The sequence below is a fragment of the Microtus pennsylvanicus genome, chromosome 10 (genome assembly GCF_037038515.1).
Source record: "Microtus pennsylvanicus isolate mMicPen1 chromosome 10, mMicPen1.hap1, whole genome shotgun sequence".
NCBI lineage: Eukaryota > Metazoa > Chordata > Mammalia > Rodentia > Cricetidae > Microtus > Microtus pennsylvanicus.
Window position 1 is genome coordinate 72,473,028 of NC_134588.1, and position 15,015 is coordinate 72,488,042.

The window sequence follows — 15,015 nt, forward strand, 5'->3', positions numbered from 1 at the left end:
TGAAAGCCAACTGCTGCTCCATTTTTCCAAGCACACCAAGATGAAACAGGCGACTGTCCTGCTTGGTGAATTAGCTGATCACATTGGCTAGTCCGGAAGAACTAGAATATTTTATCTTGTCTGAATAGGTAGGGTTTCAACTGCTCCTTCCTTGATCTATGCTATATATTTTAAGCATTGCAATGCATAGAGACACCTTAATCAGACATTTATTTTAAATCAGCCGTAGAAACAAGCATTGGCAGATGTGCCCAGAGATCCAAAGAAATCAGAACTAAATGTGGATGAGGCTGCAAACCTAAGTGGTTGTTATATATCCTACTCCTTCTCCCTGAGTGTGACAAGGGTCTCTCTGAGTAGAGACTGAGTAGAGTCATTCTAGACAGGGCTCAGAATCCCTTAACCTGGACAGCAGAAAGCCTGAGTAGCACCCAGGGCCTGGGGTCCCAGTCATGGAAATTAGCATGCTCTTCTGACTTAGAAGTCAGAATGTGTACAGGCCTGGCTATGAGATTTTATTAATAAGATTTTATTAAATCTGACAAGGACAATGTTAACACTGATGCGTACAGGGCGGTTGATCTGTCTTCATTCCCAGGAGCACATTGCTGTCTGCCGTGTAGATGCCTCCCTTCTTAAACTGAGGTTGGTATAGGGACTTCAACACCAACTCAACTGATGATGAAGGCCAAGGATTGTCAAGTGGAATAAGCAGCTTATGAAAGTAATCGATGCCTCATGCATTAACTTGTCTAGTGAAAGTATTTACCTAAGATGAATAGTTTACGTGGAGGTTGTCAGACCACAGTTAGCAGGTCAAATGATTTTGACCAGTAGATTCTGAAAAGCATGTGCCCAGCCCTGCACTATTGTTCATATGTAACTATATTTCTATGACAATGGCAACATTGGGTAACTATGACAAAGACCTTGTCACTACAAGGCCCAGCATGTTACTACCCAGATCTTTATAGAAAAATATGTGCTGATATTTCAGAACCAATTTCTCCTTAGTTGCAGTTTGCAACAAGGTCTCCCTTTATAGCTAAGTCCATCCTGGAACTCGGGTCACCCAGGCTCACCCCAAATTTTCACTGTCATTGTTGCTTCTTTGAGCTAGAAACTCAACCATCATGCTAAGGACACCAAGCTCTGTCATTAACTCTGCTTCCTTTTTCCCAATTGTCAGTGAACTATTTCAATGTTCATTGAACTTCATCATTTTTAACTCAAAAAGAGCCTCGAATTGAGTAAAAGTTTCTGTGTCCCCAAAAAGTATGTCCCAAGTTTCTCCTTCTCCTTTTAGAGCTTTTTGACTTTTCAAGTCAGACTGTGTCTGAAATGATTTCCCATTTCAGCAGGATACAGAGCGTGACATCCTCCTTGTCCCAGGGAAGTAAAGCATACATAATGCATGAGGCTCCATGAAGATCTGAGCTTTGAATACACAATTGCACTTTGGGCTTAAAATGGAAAGTGCCACATTTGGAAGCAACTCGAACCAAGTTTCCCAAAATATTTGTTTGCCATTCTAATTTCAATAATTAACATACGGATTAAAACATTCTTGTTTCTTATCTTCCAATTCCAGCAGGGAGGTCAGGACCTCATAACTGCAAGGTAGAAAAGGAAAAATGCGTTTACTAATCTCCATTCACAGCCCGCTGTAATGTTTCAGGGTCAGCAAGACCAAAGGGAGGAGCTCTCTTTGGGAGGCTGAATAAAGGGCCTACACCTTAACATGGTCATACTCATTGCTCATTCTGAATTCGATTGATGTCCTGGTCCCCAGCTACTAATGGGCACATGGAAGAGAAGCAGTCATGGGTGCCAGTCACATGGCCACACAATCAAGGTGACTGCTGTCCTCTCCTTTGGTTCTTACTCTTCCTTTGCTTCTCTATCCAAACCAACTATTTAAGGGGAGAGATAAATCTACACATGAATAAGCCTGGACTTGAACTTTTGGCCTCTCCATGGGCTGTTTCTGGCTCAGAACTTTCTTCCTGGGGCAAAGGTATCTACAGATAGAGTAGAAAGCACACTTTTGCTAAGGGAATTCTTTGATCCTTTGCAGTCTCTTGGGACCAAACTATTTCATAACTGGTCTTCAGGTTTCATCTCTTACTTGCTTCCTCATTATAGAAATGATAAAGATTAATTCCGGCAGAGGTGCTCCTCAAAAGAATTCCTTCTCTCAATGTCAAATGGCAAAACTGACTCTTACATCGCACCTATTGTATGTAGGCAGATCCTAACAGTGATATCTGCTGTCCTGGTTTTGGGATAGTAAATCCTTTCCAAGATTGCTTGAGATGAAACAGTGGCCTATACAGACAAAGAAAGCATCAACTACATGGTGTTCAAGGATTGGTCCCATTACCTGACCAGGATCACTGTGTAGAGAGCAGCAGAGAGCGACAGCATAGAAGAGAGCTGAATGAAGCATGAGATTCAGGAAGACCATCTGGTTAAATGATGAGATTACAGGTAGAACACATATAAAGCCTATTTAAAACCATCCATGCTATTGGTTGATTTTGGTTCTTATACCCAAAATACCATAAACTAAGTGGCTTAAGAGCAACATATATTTATTTCTCACAGTGCCAGATTAAATGTCCAACAGATAATTTATACAGTATTTGTTTTTTCCTCACTCCATGCCTTCAGACCCTCCTGTGGCAGAAGAGACAGGGAAGTTCTCCAGGACTTCTTTATGAGGACATGGATCCTTTTTACACTGCTTTATTTTTTTGAGGGGGGGTGGGAATACAAGAGATGTAAAGATCCCTGTCATAATACACAAAAATTTTATAGCATACTAAAAAGTCTGTTGTATTCCTTATTGCTCAACATCAGATGTTAAAACATTTGAAATCTCTTCATCATCTTAGCACTTTCCAGGTTGCCCTTGGTTAAATGTTGTTCTATTGCTATGACAAAATACTTAATATAAATATTGAATGAGGGAAGACTGTTTTGGCTCAAGGTTTCAGAGCTTCTCTGCGTGGTCAGCTCTCTTGTTTTGATATCTTTGATGAGCAGGGAATAGTGGGCAAGAATAAGCTATTTTCATTACAGTCAGAATTCCAGTGTCTCTGTCCACACACAATGATTTGATTTCTTTCTACTGGATTTTACCTCTTTTATAATTATTGCTTTTTATTTTTTTAATGAATTTTTAACTTTAAGTATATTTTGATCATATTCTTCCCCCTCCCCCAATTCTTTGCAGATCATCCACTCTCCCTACACACCCAAATTTAAGTTCTTTCTCAAAAAACAAATAAACACCCAATACAACAACAACTCCCCCCCAAACAAACCCAGAAAAAAAAACATAAAACAGCACACAAAAAGATAAAAGACAAGAACACCAACAACAAAAATACCAGCTATGGACTCCACCTCTTAAAGACTTTTGCACCTCCCATACACCCTCAGGTTGGTACCAAACTTTCGTTAGGGTTGTTTTCTAACAAAGTTATGTCATGTTACTTAAAGTATTATTTTTACTTCATGCCACTGACTTTTTCTAAAGCCTTTGAGATAAAGAGTCATTTGGATTCTATTTCTAGGTTTCCTTTGAGAAAATATTTTAAGGACGTTGCCTCATGGTCCTTCCACAGCTATTTATGAATTCTTATGAGCTGGTGGCTCTCCAGAGCCATCCTTCCCTGCTTGTGTCTGTGTCTTGGGAAATTGAGCTTTTGCTTGAACCTTGGACTCTGCCAAACACTGTTTTTCATTGTGTTTGGCAAGAAGATATCACTGGAAAGTGAGTTGAAGCAGAGACAGCAGAGGTCAGGGTGTACTTTCTTGCTGCCTCGTTGCTTCCAGCGATGGGATTGGGGCTCCACTCTCCTTACAGGATCATGTGCCTTGCCACTGCCCTCCTCCATAGAGGCAGATGACACAGAGTTTTGGTCGTTAAGCTTCCTAATTGTTTCTTGAATGACTGAGATCATAAGGACTCCTTGTCCCATGGTTGCTAATTTTTACGTGTCAAAAATTCATCAAAGATTTACTGATTTTCTGCCAGACTTTTCTACAGAAAAGTAAAATTTTACTACTGTGTCTAGTTGAATAAAATTCTATTTTTCTCTGAAACCTGAACAATGTAACCATGTGCTAAGCATATTTCCCAATCAGAGGACAGACAGTGCAGAACATCAAGGAAACCTGGCCTTTGTGTAACTGCATTCTAACCCAGGAAACCAACAAGGTACAGAGGCAGATAGGACCACCACAAGGTGGTGCTTAAATATAGTCTGTTTAGTGATGCTTTCAGGTGGCATGACATAGGGTAAGTGTGTAAGATCTGAGACCAGACTACTAGTTTTGCTTGCTTGTCTTGCTGTTTTCCAGGCAGGCCTTGAGCTCCAAATCCTCCCAGTTAAGTCTTCTATCTTTACAGTGGTACTCACTGTAGTGGCTACTGTGACTACAATGTATTTATCTGTGAAAAAGCATCCTGGCATTTGAATAATATTATTGGAATTAGATATTACTACACTCAGGGAAACATCCCAGATGTAGAATAATTAATAGTGAAATGTTTTCTCCTCATATGTAGAATATAGATTTACACACACACACACACACACACACACACACACACACACACACACACACACAGTTGGGATGGAGTAGATTAAGTTTAGGCCATGGTACTAGGAAAAGCCTCATCAGAGGAGTGAGAAAGAACTGTCTTAATGGGAGACAATTGTAAAAAGGAATGACTTAGAAACCAAGAAATAGTCACAGGGTGAAGAAAAATGACTAGTGAGATAGGGGAGGGGGCTTGAGTGGTAAAGTTGAGGGTAGGGAAATTAACAAAAACAGTGTCTAAGAGTTCCATAATAAGCCACTTAGAGCAGTTCATGGCTTCAATCCCAGCTCTTTGGAATCAGATGCAGGAAGATTGTTCTGAGTTCAAGATCAACCTGGTCTGCATAAAGAGATCTAGGCCCTTCTGATTTACATAGTGAGACTCTATTACACAAACAAATAAATAAGTAAAGTAAGTAAGTTAATAAGTAGAATCTTTAGTGGCTGGAGAGGGCACAGCAGTTACGAGCTCTTCCCAGCACCCACATGGCAACTCACAACTGTCTGTAACTCCAGTTCCAGAGGATCTGTCACCTTCTTCTGGCCTCCATGGCCACTACATGCATGTGATTCACAGACACATGAGCAAGTAAAACACAGGCTTTTTTTGAAAGGATAATTTATAAAGAAAGTCCTTACTTTGTGTTCTAATTTTAAAACTAATAAACAAAAGAACAAAGAGCACTAAATACATGATGTATTAAAAGAAGACATCCACAAGAGAGCACATTGTGACTTAGAAACTATTTCTGCTGTGAGCAGAACTCATTCTAGAGCAAGCCTAGAATAACTTGCTCAAAGAACCTAACTAAAGTTTCTACTTGGGACCTGGATTTTAGTTTGATTCTGTTCTATCTCCTCTCCTCTCTCCATTTTGCCTCACCTCATCACTCACTCCCTTTTGCTTTCTCCTGCCCCCCTTCTCTCTTAGTTCTTTCTAAACAATCTCTGTGTCGCCTGCATCAGCTTCTTTGCTGTAACCATACTTTAAGGACATCTTTACTGAGCAGATTGTGTTTGCTCAGCTCCTTAAGAACAAAAGGAAATCCAAGTCATCTGTCTCAGGACGCCCTCCAGTAATCAAGGCAGAAGATGACAGTGACATTAACTGGGTGCAGTGGTAGAATAATGGCAGATCAGTCTGAATACTCTGACTGCAGAGTCAATAGAATCCCTGAAGGAAGAGAAAACAATCATTCTGGTTTAATAGTTTAATGACGTAAGCCCATGCAGAGTCATATATAAAAGGCTAAGTCTAGAATCTGCATATGAAAGAGACATGCAATTCGTCATTCTGAATCAGCATTACTGCACTTAGTGTAAGCAATTTCTATTTTCATCTGTTTTCTTGAAGATACCATGGTTCCACTTTACACTTGAATACAACTCCAATGTTTTAAGACAGAGTACTAGAAAGAAGTGGACAGGTTGCAAAGGCAGCAAATGCTGAAGAAAAGTTTGATGCATATTACATGTGCTGAATCGGAAGTGTTGTTAACAAGTATGTGGGGATGACAAAGAGATAAATGCATTTAAAGTTCAGGAGAAAAACATAAGTGATAATCAGACCCCAAGGGGCTGACATTATAGGGAAGGTGAGCAAAACTAACAAATTACAAGATTTGTGGACTCTGCTAAAGGTTAAAGTGAAGATGAACCAAACAAGGGAGTAAAGAGCGCTATTCAGACATGACTCGTGTGTGATGAAGAGCACTGGAAGACATAGATGCCAACAAATGCAACAGAACACCCCACCCTCTGGGCCATAGCTATTAAAGAATCCAAGGCTGGAAAATGTATGGCAGAAACATGTTAATTTTGACTCACAAGTGAGGAAGTCAGAAAGCATGCTGCTGGTAGAGGTTTGGTACTATAGCAACCAGGCAGGCGTGCGGAAGGCTCAATAGGCACTTGTAAAAGAAAGAAGGCCTGAGAGGGAGTTTCAATTTTCAAGTGACTCAAGATAAATAGCTCAGTCCTGAAGGATCTGGAACTCACTTTTCTGAGAGAAAATATAAATCACTCATCAGGACTTCTTCACTCCTTAAAGTTTCTACCACCTCCCAACAGTTGCAATCAGATTAACATTACATGATTTTGGTGGGTCCAAACTACACCTAAACCATAGAATACCTCATGGGAATGAACTATGTTTAAGATGAAAAGAGGAACTTCTTGTCTCAGATAATAAGTAGCATGTAACAGACATTCTTTTTCTTATGTTGGACTCCAAGGACACTGAAAACCAGGTGTCAGACACATAGAACACTCTCAGATATATACCCACATAGAATATATAATGAAAAGAAGATAACGAAAAGCAGATAGGTGCTGTATGTTTGTAGATACACGTTTATATAGTATATAGTGTATGTATGTAGAGATCAGTGGGTGATAGTCAGATTTCAACCAGCACTGTGTGGTTGTGTATTTTCACTAGCTGTCTCTTCTAAAAACATGTAAGAAGAGAGAACCAAACTGAGTTAACTTTATTATTCACTACAGTGGTTGCTACAATGTGTTGTTATAAAAATTTAGATGTGGTACACATCATCCCATAACATTTGAAGCACATTCAGTGTGAGTCTGTATAAGCTATGGCTTTTAGTGCACCATTAACACAAGATTGCCTTCTTTATCTATTCACGTCATTAAGAAAACTTCTCCAAGAAAGACAAATAGCAGGTGGAGGGGCACCACACATGGGCTGATATTCATTTTATATGGACCACGTTTTCCTGACAAGTAAAGATAAAACATAAAAATTAGAGAAGAAAGCAATGGAACTTAGATGCACAGTGTTAAATCTCTGAAGTGCCAAGAGATACCTGCATACCTTAGAAAGAAAGATGTAGAGCATAACAATTGATGTCTCCATGGAGAGATGTGTACCTGAACAGCAGTAGGAACATGTGTTGTTAACCCGGCACAAGAAGAAAAACCCATTGCATGTTCCCAGTACAATATAAGCCTGAGCATGTAGGTTGGATGCCATTGTTTCCTTCTACTGGCAAGAAGCAAAATGTGATGCACTGTGAAGAATGATCTTAGGAGGACATAATAAACAAAGTCAAAAAGATTTATCAGAAAACCTGAAAGAATGCCCAAAATTCACTGGTTCTGCTTGACTTTCTGTTGGCATCTTCCAGGCTCCAGGGCAGACTTGTTCCACACAGCTTGGCCTGGTTGGAAGAAATGGATGTTTCATTGACATTAAGAGGCAAACTGGGTGGCCAGGACATGTTGGTTAGTTCACACACTGATTCAAGGAGAACAGAGTGTGCAGAAAATAAAATTTAGATCAGAAGCAAGGGGTCGCTACTGCCATGCTATGGAGCATGGATAGTTGTCACTTCAGATTTTCTATTTTTACTTCTTGGGTTTAGTCTACCCAAATTGTAGAGTTCTGAATGAACTGTGTATCTGGAGGATGTTTTTACACGGGCAAAGCCCTTGCTCTGCCATCTACACAAAGGCGTAGAATATTTTGCCATCTCTGAATAATCTACTGGGTTTCTTCCCAGTGAGTAAGCCAACGCCTGTGAACACCATTCTTCTTCTGTTACCCTGACATTTGTCTTGACTTTCTTGAATGCCACAGGAGTGGGATCATATAGTATCTAGTCTTTTTTTTTTGATTTTTCACATAATACTAAATAAGCAATCACCCAGCTATATGCTGGCACTCTTTCACTGATGAGGAAATTAATGGAAATTTTCCAGGAAATAAAATTACACAAGCCACATGATCAAAACAAAGAACCATGACCACTCTTCCTGATCTGTATTTCCCCACCTTGCTTGTCCTACTTGCTTTTCTGCCACCCTCTGTTTCTGTTTATTTTTAAAAATGTGTTCTTGGATACCCCTTAGTTCTTTATCGTGTTGACAACGTGACATTCCAGAACTAAAATGGGTAAAACCACAATTTTTTTTTGAAAAAGTAAGTTTAAAATTACTTGAAAACCTCTAGTAATGACATTTGTAATTGCCATGGCTTTGATCACTGTAAGAGCAATGCAACGGTGTGGAGGAGGGTTAACTTTGTGACCACGCTTCTGAACTAGCAGCACACTCTTTATTTAAATTGTATTTTTTAACTTTAAAATATCAAATGGGAAAATACTTTTAAAACATATGCATTTCCTCCTCAATGCTTTTACTGCCCATATACTGAAAATAATTAACCACAGCTATTTCTTACCATTAAAAAGAAAATACATCCATACATAGGTAAGAATCCATAACTACAATCACATCTGAATTTTAAAAGCAGTCGCTGGCTTTTAGAATCATTACTCTGACTATATCTTTCTCCTCTTAGGTTTTTCAGCTTCCACAGAAGTCTGATGTGTTGCTTGTTTGTTTTTCTTTCCCAGCGTATGTTCTTGTTCTGTAGGCCAGTCTGGCCTCTACGTCTCTATCCTGTTTCCTCAACCTCTGAGTAACAGATTTCAAGCATGTGCCACCACGCTAGGTTAGGTCTGACTTTTTCTAATGTAAACAAAATGCTCATTGGCTTTGAGGCCAAGAAAGGAAATATGAGGAACACCGCACAGGGAACTACTATGAGCCTGTAGAAGAACAAACCAAAGACTAAGATGAAAGCAGACTGCTCCACAATTCTGGGTTTAGATCTGTGACCCTTTCTGTGTGAGATGACGTTATATACGTCATGACTGAACGGGGCTTTAGGGAAAGGATTTTTAATTTGGATACAATTTCCTTCATGTCCTACTATTTCTCGCTATGCTCCTTCAATTAAAATTTAGTTATTTTATACTGGCCTCTACTCCACAAAGTAGCTCTTCAGCTCAAACCTTCTCATTTTATCCTCGTCCCCTTTTTAGGCTGTGCTTAGTAATTACAGGGCTATACTGTCCTAAATAGTGTGGGAGAAATAACTGCATTACTGTTCCACTTGAGACCGTAATTACTGCTTAATCTTATATGACTCAGAACACTGACATGTCTTCAGAATTCTTCTGAGAAAATAATCTTTGCCCAATTACCCACTTAGCACGATATTTGTTTGTTTCTGACTTTGATGACTCAAAAGTAAAAGCCATGTGAAATCAATAAGGCCCCGGGTCTAAAGGTGGCAGTTTTCAAACAGGATCTGTCTATTGCAGCCACTTAGGGAATCTCTTTTATGACTAAGGCTTGAAAACAGGGTTGAAATGTCCTGAGAGAAGCTGCCATGCAATTAATTGAACTTGTTGAAATTTCTGCCGTCTCTAAATTGCCTTGCAGCCGGAGATTCCTTAGAGAGGGTCCAGTTAAGTGAGGACACACAATGTATCTTGCAGTTTTAGGAAACAGACTCATCCCCTGAGCTGACCTGTTTTTGGTTATTCAACACCAAGTTTTGAAGCTGATAAAAACACTTTCTTGATATTATTTCATTCCATCATCCATCCACTCTGGAAACCAGTTTTCATAAGGAACAATCCCAAGCATTGGGCAGACGAAAGGAATAAGGGAAGAAGTTTTGGTGCTATTTTCTGGAAGCATATTGTAAGAGAGACACTGATGTAGATATCAACTAGTGATGGGCCCTAGGAACTCATCACGGTGCTGTAAAACGAGGGGAAACTCCTGGCCTCTTTGTCTTATTGGTCCTCTTGCTGTTGCCCCAAAGCCAGTATTTCTTCAGCTTTGCAGCTTTTCCCTTCTCTTTACTGTAAGCCATTGATAAGGCCCTGTCCTCACCTTCACAGTGTCATTCAGCACCTAGCCCATGGCCCAGCTCTTCAGACAGTGAATCTTTGCAAGTGTTATACCTTCTCTCTCTGCTTCTCTTGCAGCTACCACTTACCTAAATTGTGTGAGTGATTTCTTTAAATCTTTAAGCCTGGTACAATGAAGCACATTTGAACTTTTGTCCTGTAATTAAGTTAGCATTCTTGCCTATAATTTATTTTTATTCACTCTAAACTATATATATATTTTAATTCTTGATAATTTTTTATGCTGATGAGTGGATATGTTACTGGTCATCTGGATCTTGGTGCTTGTCCTTAAAGGATGCTTTGTTCTGCTTTATCAGCATTTTGTTTCATTGAGTGCAAGCTTTGTAAATTTTACATTTTAATATCTGTCAGTGAGGCAAAACCATTATTCTTTGGCCAGTTTTTTATCCCTCTTATGGCATTGCTTTTCTAGATGTCTGAAATGCTCAGCAGTGACTAGATTGTAATATATAAAGTATTCTTCATCTGATCCAGGTATTTGATAAGGTGTGTACCAAATTGTCTGTTTATCATCCATTAAGCCTCTAAACCTAAAATGTAACATTCAGTTTTTTATGTGGGATTATAGGAATGAAATCACTAGCTTTTACTTTTTGCACTTATTTAAGGTCACAAAAGAAGATTAAACATCTAGTTGAAGACATGCAAAGAGAAAATAAAAATATACAAAGTTCACTAAAGAAATAGACAATCAAGGAGTCTAGAGATGGGTCAGAAGTTAAAAACATAATCCTTTCAGAAGGCCCAGGTTTGATTTTCAGCACCCACATGGTGACTCACACCTATCTGTTATAAATTCAGTTTCACAGGATCCAATGTCCTCCTCCAACCTTAATGAACACTATGCCTGTGTGCACATATAGTACCCACGCAAATATGCAGGGAAAGCACTCATACAATATAAATAAATAAATCTTTAAAAAATAAGTAGACAATTTTTTTACAAATATTATATTAGATCATACAAAAGTCCCTTTAGGATTTAATCACAATGTGGTGGTTATCAGTTGATTAATATGATAGGAATAGAAAGTGGACTATTTGACGTACAGTTTGAATATACACTAAATTCTACTTCAGGTTTAAGAAAAGCTAGTATTTAATTGGTTAATGTCTCATTTTAGGGTCTGTCTTATATCTTTTCCTTTTAATTAAAAGTATACTGTCTATTAGAGAAAGTTCATGCTGACTATATTTAATAGTTTCATGTTAAAAGCAAAAATAATTCAGACATGTGAACAGTGCTCATGTGAGCTCGTGAGTTTAAAGCAGTTTAGAATTCCCTTCTTATCATAAAAATCTTATTCTTCTGAATATTATGAAAATAAATTACTCTGAAGTTCATTAATATGTAACACAGTCCAATACCTTGAATAGAAAGTGTGTACTACATTCGTACTAGCTCTGGCAGAGGGCCGACAGATGGGCTTTCATAGAAGCATTATTCTTGATAGCCAGAACCTGTGAACAACCTGGTTGCCCCTCAACCAAAGAATGGATAAAGAAAATGTGGTACATTTACACAATGGAGCACTACTCAGTGGTAAAAATAAATAGTGAGATCTTGAAATTTGCAGGCAAATGGATGGATCTAGAAAAAACCACATTGAGTGAGGAAGCCCAGACTCAGAAAGACAAACATAATATGTACTCACTCATAAGCAGCTTTTATACACAGAGCAAAGAAAAACCAACTGACAGTACACAACCCCAGAGAATCTGGACATCAAAGAGGACTCTAAAAGAGACATACAAGGATCTACATAGGGAGGTGCAAAGGTCAAGATCTCCTGAGTAAAATGGGAGCATAGAGGTCACAGGGGAGGGTAGAAAAGGAGAGGAAAGGGAGAGTAGCAAAGAAAAATGTATAGCTCGATAAAAACAATGAAAAAGAAAATAAAGGATTACAAGTAGATCATAGTTAAGTTTTGACTGCTATGAGAAAGACCACCACTAAGAGCAACTAGGGGAAGAAAGTAGTTTTACCTCACAGGTTACAGTTCTTCAGGAAGGGAAGTCAGGGCAGGACCCCAGAGGCAGACACTGAAGCAGAGGCCTTGGAGGAGTTCTGCTTATGGGTTTGCTGTCCATGGCTTGCTCTCCATGCTTTCTTAAAAGAAACCTCTGAGCTGAGCCTGCTCATAGCAGTCATCAATCAAGTAATTGCCTTGCATAGTTGTGCACAGCCCAATCTAAGGGAAGCATTTCCTCAATGAGGATTTCCTCTTCCCAGGTTTATCTGGGTTTGTGTTAAGCTTTCAAAATCCAGCCATCGCAAGGTGATTGTGTATGTATCAATCCTAAGTACCAAAACATTAGTAACAGTTGTTTTCATGTTTGAGAGTCTTATAAAATGCAAGGAAACAACCATGCAGAAATATTTTCATACTGTTAATAAAACATTAAGAGAAGTCTTAAATGTGTTAAAGCAGTGGCATTTTGACAGAAAATGGTGCTTTTGACACTGAAGTGACAGCTACGTTCCAAAGCAGAGGAAGATCATCTCTAATTATTAACCAAGAATATGTGAGATCTTTTGGCAGATAGCATCCATTTTAGAGCTAGAGAAAATTACATTTAGAAAGCTCAATATTATTCGCTTTATGTCATTTGGTGATGGATGAAGAGTTCTAGGATAACACAGCCAGTCTTCAAATTTCAAGGCTAACGAGCCAGGTTTTAATCATTTATGGCTCATGTATTGATCATAGATATGAGAGCATGGACTATTTGCGTGGCAGCTACTCTGACTTGACCATAGTATATAGTCTAGGGACACATATTGTTTCAATCACAATTGTATCCTGTTAGGTCTCTAAATACTAAACTCTCCCTTTAATGTAGAGACTATGCTGATTTAAATGCTTTATTTTCTTTTCTAATTAATTAATTAGTGTATGTGTGTGTGCACATGTGTGTATGTATGTTTGTAGGTGCACATGAGCGTGTGTGTGTGCATGCTTGCACGTGCACATGATGATACTAGCATGTAAAGAGATGAGACAATAGCATGTGGAATTTGGCTCTCTTCTACAATGTGAACCTTAGGGATTGAACTCAGGTCATCTGGCTTGATATCAAGCTTCTTATGCCTGGAGTCATGTAGTCAGTCCATTAATATTCTAGCTTTTACATTAAGATTGGTAAATGTCTAGAATTCCTTTAAAATTATACTTGAAATTGTGGTCATTTAATTATCAGATGACAGCTTTGGCGTTTATTATCATGGTTAGATCATTGAGGTCAGAGATAGAAAGAACAGAAAGAAGAGAAAATTTATGTTTTATTGTTGCCCATTGTTAACAAGTTTGTTGATAACGCTGTTCTGAATCACAGCCATATCAGACTATAATGACGGGTCTACATCCCAAGTCCATGAATTTTGATAATGGAGACTGAGGTCTTGTAGGGTGAGTTACAAGCAGCTCTTGGGTGACTTAATAAGATAGGATCTTGGCCCCAGAGACCTGCTCCCATGCTATTCGGACTTGTCCCCTAGCATCAACTTAGAATGTCTAGAATGCATCTCTGCTTTTGCTGCAGAATTCTGGTGGCTCTGCACAAATTTGTGGGAACATCGTGGAAGGGAGAAAGCAGGTAATAATTAGCTATTGCACAGGTCCTCACGTGTATCAATATGTTCAGTGTAGACATATGATGCAATGCTGAAAAATTGTTCATTTAATTTTATTAGCAGCTCACTTTGCAATCAAACATTTAACTTTAATACAGTCTAAATTATAATTCAATTCTATAGTTTGTGCTTTCCATTTATTAAAAAACCTTTGCCTAATGATGTAAAGTCATTGATAATTTCCCCTTTCATCATTGAACAAAAATGGCTATTTTATACTATATAAGCCCGAAGTCTACTCTGAGTTATTGTTTGTGGATGGTATGGAGTAAGGATGAGTTCAATCTTTCACGGTTTAACTTTGTTAAATATAAATAAATTTACTCTTCCATTCTTCAATTGACAGATAAATGATTCCACTGCTTCTAGCAACATTTCTTGAGACACTCTTGTCTCCATTGAACCACCAAGGCACATTGGCATAACCGCCTGTGCACCTGAGGATATGTCTAGGGGCCATGCTGGATCCATTCATCCACACCTCTGGCTTCTCCGGGTCTTCAGTTGCTTCACCCTGGTTTTCCTTTAATGATCTAGAGTATAAAGTGTGAATTCTCTAAAACTGTTTTTGCTTTCCCAATAGTTTTGCTTTGACTGCTCTAGATCTTTGTGCCTTTGTGATATATTATCAGGGTCTTTCTTCCCTGTCAGGCCTGTTGTCTACCATCTCAAGAGGGCAAGAGGCAGTAGCGGCAACATAAAACTTCGTACGTGGCCCATGAGCGCAAATGGAGTCAGGCAGATTTGGATGAATTAATTCACTTTTATTCCAGAATATAAGGAATATATAGAACTGGGAAATCTGGAGACAAATCCTAATTTACATTAAGTGGCTCACTCCCATAGTAAGGCTCACAGCGCAAATCTTAGTTATCAAATGTGTAGCAAGGGAACTTTCTAGTGGGGCTCTAAGCCAGGGTTCAGTCTAGAGATAAGTCAGGCTCCTGGTTTATAGATAGGCTGTTTAGAAACAGCTTTCAGATAAGGTCAGTCCTACAGGCTCAGGGACATTGT

At 38.8% G+C, this 15,015-nt stretch overlaps 1 protein-coding gene across 1 annotated transcript in view; it reads left to right on the forward strand.

The window, feature by feature from the left end:
* Znf385d (zinc finger protein 385D) overlaps positions 1-15,015 on the forward strand; it is an 899,443-nt gene that overhangs the window by 456,748 nt on the left and 427,680 nt on the right. The window lies entirely within an intron of this gene.